Raw genomic sequence first — 6,567 nt, 5'->3', positions numbered from 1 at the left:
CTGCCAATTACATTTGGCAGCTGCCACTGGATTCATTCTTGCCAAAGTATAACAGACAACCTGACTCAGGGAATTGCTGGTGGGACATAGTGGCTTTTGCCTTTAGGTGATCTGAGCATAGCAGGTCTACAGTTTGGTTTCTTGTTGGCTCACAAAGCACTTGAGCAACATGCAGATCATGAGCTATTCATTCAAGTACAATTCTCAGTCTAGATGATATTACGTGGCCAGAAGCAAGGTTGTGCTGGCATCAAGGCTGCTAGCTATGCTGACATTCAAGGTGTGAAAACAGGTGACTCAGTGGGAGCAGTGCAGCAAATCTAGTTTGTACTGCAATAGAGCAGTGGGAACCTGCAGAGAGACACTTCCTTCCTCTTCCTGAGAACTATCAGGGAGATCAGGAGGTAACTAGTAACTGATCTAGTGTCTTTCAAACTTGTGAAACATCTTGGAAGGAAAACTATAGTATCAATTAAGTGGTACTATAGTATATCAATTAAGTGGTACTCTCACAGGTGGTAATAGTCCCACAAAAGTCATCAGCACTAATTACATGAATAAGAATCAATTATTTTAATTCAAAAGTTTAAAAAGTACTACTCCGGAGTGAAGTGTGCTGGTGGCCACTCATTTTGGTCCATCCTCAAGATGGTTAGCTCTTCCAGCAAACTGCTTGCTCTCCCTCATTCACCGTAGGCAAGGTGATTGTGACTAGCTTAAATGGTACAACTGTCTGTTCAAGCAAACACAATGTGCAGCAAAATGTAGATGTTCACATGAATTCCTCCTTGGCAGAAACCAGGAGCTGTTCTACAGAAAAGCAGTTGCAAGAGCTATACAAACAGCAACATCCAGCATTGCTGGACCCAAAAGAGGATGCTTGCCCAGATGAAAACATAAGGCCAGAAGGAAACACCTGAGTTATCAAGTGTCCCCGGAGATCTCAGACAGTGCATTGTATATCTCTTGCATATATGCATTGAGCTCCCCCTATTCCCAACAGAGTTTTTTCCTGAAATTGAATATTTCATGATAATGTGCAAGTGCTGAACAATCAGCTACTAAAAATGTTCATTTAAGAGTCTGTATTAAATTATGATGATGAAGAGGTCACGTAAGATTTGTTATCATGATTTTTAAACTGTCGTTCAGGTGGTTTCTAATCTAGGACAAAAGTGATCGAATAGGAAATCATCCATAAATTTAAAATAATTACTCTCGCTATGTTGCAAAAATTTAGTAGCAGATTGCTGTAAACCCTTAAAGATCAAAGAGGCAGAGATAAGGCCTCAAAAAACAGTCTGTAAATTTGTAATCATATATCCTTAAAGAGCTATTTAGCAGTACAGAAAAATAGACATTGCTCACTAAAAGGGGCAAATTAATCACACAGCATTAATTCCAGTACTGTAGTTGCTAATGCAGTTTAATCTCTATAGCCATGCTCCTGGTTACAGGGTACAGTATTTTTGCCCTTTTTTAGAGGCCAATTTGCTAGTACTGGTTTTAATGAAGACTATATATTAAACCATAAACAAGGTGGATCAGGTCCCAGCCAAGTGTCAGGGAAGTCTAATAAAATTTCTTGCAACAGAAAAGAAAGTGGACCTAGCTGAAATGTCTTCCATTAAAGTACTTAAAATTACAGGATAGCGTTTTCCAAGCAGTGTCAAATAAACTTGGAGCTTAGAACCTCATGAGAGTTAACTGGAATTCAGGTATCTGTCTATTTTTGGCAGAAGGAAAAGGAAAATTGGACAAATCAATACCTTACCAACATTGACATCATAAATTTGAATATTTTTAAAATGCTATTCCATTGTGAATGAGATTCAATGCTTTGAAAATCAGGGAAAAAAGGAAAAAAAGAAAGTGAAAATTACGCAATGCTACAAGACGTATTTGTATAGTCCATCCTATGTGTCTGATGTAAAACACTAAACATGAGAACCATTGTTTCCATCTATCATTCTCATAAATTAAGATAAAATAGTTCATCTGCAAAATGAAATGCAATCTCAATCTTGATCCCAAGGCCCAAATGTGACAGAAAAAAAGAATTAGACAGACTTACTAGCAGACTTACTACAGTCTGATGAGTCATGCTGGTTAAGTGGTAGCTGTAAGAAATCATAAATTATTTTATCCATCCATTCATCTGTTCCATGTATAAATAAAGCATGTAATCTCTTTAAATAGATCTTTATAGTCTATTGCTTTCCAGAGGCTCTAAAACAAGCAATGACAAAAAGGCAAGTATGAAAATAAGACTGTCTTTACTTATGTGTTCCCCTAATAAAATTATAAAACACTGTACAAATCCAGAAAACACTGTGAAATAATTTATTCTGACTTCTTTGAAAGTGATGGGATGTTTGACCACTATTTTCAGCAACATCAAGCCAGGACATTTTCTTATAGTGAATCTGATCCCTGTAATTAATTACTGGGGTGTATTATTACTGCCTTGATCTGACTGTACTATTTTACGCAGATAGAAATTCTGTGACTCCATCAATAAGATATAGAAACACAGACAATATGAGATTCATCTCATCTTAGATCCATTAATTTAGGAATCTACAATTTAGGTGAATACTACAAACTAGTCATCCAGGTTCCAGCTATAATGAATGGAAAAAGCAGATCTTCCAAAGATGGTGAGTGCCACCTATTTCAGAAAGGATGGGTTGTTCCTGCCTCCAGGTGCCTCCTTCAGCTCTCCTAATTCAGCCATGCATGCAGGTTAGGAAAGTGTTATCTCCTTGGGAAGTCATGATGCACTTGCCTTGGGAAAAGCAGCAGATGAATGAGAAGGAAATGATGGAACATCAGCCCCAGCCAGGTGCTGCTCAGGGGAACAAGGTGGTCAACGCACAACAGAGAGGGAGACCAAGCATGGGAAGAGGCATGTGTTCATGCTCCACATGTTCCCATGATGAGCTGGTCTGCAAAAATAGCAGTTGTACAGCTTCAGGCTACAGACCCTTAAATTTAAGTGCCCAGCTTTTATGGAACAAAGGGATCTCTAGGCCTAGATTTAGTTTCCTAAAGACAGGTAGATAATTAGTGCTGGATGAACTCTCCTGGATTACCAAGATAGATGCAATAGATATAAAACAGGAACATGTAATGGTTATGCTCTTCTGGACCAGCAGGTAGAGGTCAGGTGAGGTAAGCTAGGACATCCCAGCTACCACTTGTTTGGGGGCATCTGAACCAAAGGCTAGAGCTTCATTAGTTAAAATACACACTTAGGAATGTATTTCCCATATAGATACCAATGCATGAAGATACATCTTCATCCGCACTCTGCATCTTACTTTAAGGGTCCAGTGTCTTTCAGCTCTGTGCAGATAACTCATATAACCTCAGGCACCTCAGCTAGGCCTAGACACCTGTGATAGCTTCAGTCTAGGCCTTCCTGGAGACCAGCTTGTAACCAGGGAAGTACCCTATGCTCCCAGTATTCCATGCTATCCTTTATGTAATCAGAGGTACAAATGAGAAAGAAAGAGAAGCCTTCGCTCTCTTCTCTTCCAGTGAGGCTCGGGAACAGTAAGTCGCTGCATTGGTCTCACTTATCTGGAAGCTGAGGCCTGCAGCCACTGCTGATGCCTGCCATGTGGGAGGTGGAGAGATTTGACTGTGTCTGGCAACCCTGCTTTCCTTGAGGGAAGTGGTGAGATTTCATTTTTCTAGTTCTTTATTTTGTTAGTTCCTGGGCTTTGGTTGTGCGTATCCGGTTTGGTTTTGTCCGTTTTTGTCCCTTTTCCCCTTTTCTGTTTCCTTTTTTTTTGGGGGGTTGTACAAAGAATTCTCACTGTATATAACTGTGATATATGTAAAAAATATATATATATTTTGGTATAATTTGCTTGGTTTTGGTTTCTTTCAGTTTCTACAGTTTTTCTTTCCTTTGCCCAAAAGGGGAGGGGAGGGAAAAGGCTTTTGCTAAGTTTTGGAGACTTTGCAGGAAGCCAGCTTGAAACTTGGTCAACACCCATGTGCAGGCAACTAAACAGAGCCTTCTGTATCTGGTTGCAGAGATTTCCTCCCAGGCTTATCAGTAAAATGTGAGGCACACCTCTGGAACAGAAGAGGTTATAAACGGTGTGACTGCACTGGCATAGCGATCCTGTTTGAGGTACTTGTATTGCCAGCACTTTGCAAAATGTAATTACATCATATCCATCTGCTTTAGCAGAAAATCAGGGGACCACTACTGTGCTGTGAAGGACAGTCCTACATCTTTTGTCGTTCTGAGATATCGGTGTTAAGTGACCTGTCTTCTAATCAAGGATGCGATGATACTGCATTTCACGCATAAAATCCGAGTGTACAAATTCATTCAACTGTCTTTAATTTGAAATATGGGCATTAGCAGTTGTACAATTTGACAGACTGATCATTTTTATGATGTGTCTCTTGGTATGGCCAATATTTTATCTCTTCATCACCTGCACTTAAATCTTCCTTGCCTTTGGATGCTATGCGTGTGCAATGTGTAATAAAGAAACAGAATTACCTCTCACCCTGGAGAAGGTGATCCCTGCGAATCAGCACAGTGGCTATTGGCAGGCAGTACACATCATTTGCATTGTGGCTGCCTGTACCCTGCTTGACCTACATATGAATACTGCAATTCACCTAATCCCTACTGCTTGCCCAAAAAAACTCCAGTATAGAAAAGTATGATAATTGCTGCTGCTGCCTGTCACAGGCATAGCATCATACCATAGTATTCGTGAGAGCTTATGCAAAATGGTGCTCAACTGGCAGGAAAATTAAAGAGTTAATAAATTCAGACCCATTATTTTTCACTAACCGAACATGTAGAAAATAAACGAGAGGTTTTCTTTTTGGCAATAAATTAGCTCCCACCCTTCTTTTGTTTGTTATTACAGTCATGGTTCAAAGCCCTCTACAAAAACAAGGTCCCACTTTATTATAGGACAGTCAGGTTCAGAGCACAGCTTGCAATAAAGAAATTAGCAAACCAGAAGCTGCAATTCTGTAGAAACACTCAAAAACGAAGAGGATTTAAAGTGACAAGATCCAATTAAATTTAATTACCCAAGCTGTATTTTCATTTTAACTGACACTTTTTATTAGGGAGCCACATGCACTAAAGCTAGAAACCTGGGCCAAATTGCATCCCAGTAATACAGTTATCTTATGCAAAATTCTGAGTATCTAATTTTCTAAAATGAAATTAGAGACATGGGGTTTGTAAAAGGTTCTCTTTGTCTGATACTATAAGATGCTGTTTGCAATGTACCTAAACTACTGTATATCTATGCTACAGTAACACCTGATGTACCTAATAAAACTGATTATTGGGAAAAGGTTTTAGCACACCTTTATTATTTTTTAATATGGAAGTATTCAGTATAAATCAGAGGTTTAATCACTTCAGTATAAATCAGAGACTAAACAGCAAGGTTCAATTCAAATCTAAAACTCTTGAAAACTGAAGCATAAAATATGATTTTGACAAGAGAAAGTTATTTATGAATCTTTTAATTTTAGAATTAAACAGGCATATAAAGCTGGACCAAATGATTATTTTATCATCACCTTATTTGTTCCCATGGCAGAAAAGAGCAAAGAAGGGCTGCAGAGAACAAACCACTGTGAGACTTACACTTAGGAGTTCTTTCCATGCCTCTGATTTTAAACAATGCATTGCAAAAATTTTGAAATAAAGAAATTGAAAAACACCAGGTGAATCACTGAACAATTGATAAGAAAACAAGAGAAGGGATACATTTATTTAAGAAGGCCAAGTCAGTGGGAACAGCCTAGCTTGAGACCTTTAGCATGAGGATTTAAGAAATGCATGAGACTGTACAGTGATCCTTCCGTCCTGAAGGTTGAGTAGGATGTGCCAATACCTTTGGTGTCTGTGAGTGGGAATATCACTGGTGTCAGGACCTCAGTGCCCACATCATGCCTGCTAGCAGCCCTCACAAGGAGTAGGATTAGCACTCCCCTAGGAGCAGGATAAAGAATGAGTGCACACTGTCTCCCTTTCTTGGCTGGACCATAATTCTCCCATGAGTATAGCAACAGTCCTGCTCAGTCCCACAGGAGACCTGCACTGCTGTGCTCCCTCCAGCCATTCTTCACAGCCTCTCGGGCTGGTACGGACATGCATGGATGGCATGAGAGCCTCTCCTGCCAGCAGCAGCAAGAGGCTGAAGGGCTGTTGCAAGGAGGCCAGGACCAACCGCAAGCTTCCTTTTTTTTTACCTGGAGGAGAGGAGAGATGCTGAGGTGCCAGGCTTCAGAGGGAAAGTGCTTCCCCACATGAGCTGTCTCCTTTATAGGTATACACACAGTATTACCAAGAGCATTACCACAAACTGCATTTAAGTGAAGTTGGCTCCCTTTTCTGTCAAGTACTGCTTCTAAACATCTCAGGTTTCTAAGCAGAAGAGGGCTGTGGCTACAAAGGCTCTGTTTTGGTATGGGAGAAAGGAGAGAAAGAGACTGGGATAGAATCCCAGACTTTTATTTGTAAAGTGTGAAAATAAAGAATGCAATTACCTCATGGGAGTGAAT

General features: G+C 39.9%; 1 long non-coding RNA gene across 1 annotated transcript; it reads left to right on the top strand.

Annotated features, from left to right (window-relative positions):
* Positions 1–3,202: 3,202 nt before the first annotated feature.
* On the top strand, positions 3,203–5,715 carry LOC116782700. Its single transcript, XR_004355320.1, has 3 exons — positions 3,203–3,682; positions 4,048–4,147; positions 5,601–5,715. It is a non-coding gene; the product is annotated as an uncharacterized LOC116782700 (long non-coding RNA).
* The last annotated feature ends 852 nt before the right edge of the window (positions 5,716–6,567 follow it).

Source organism: Chiroxiphia lanceolata, chromosome 2 (genome assembly GCF_009829145.1).
Source record: "Chiroxiphia lanceolata isolate bChiLan1 chromosome 2, bChiLan1.pri, whole genome shotgun sequence".
NCBI classification, from domain to species: Eukaryota; Metazoa; Chordata; class Aves; order Passeriformes; family Pipridae; genus Chiroxiphia; species Chiroxiphia lanceolata.
This window is presented reverse-complemented; position numbering and strand designations above follow the sequence as displayed.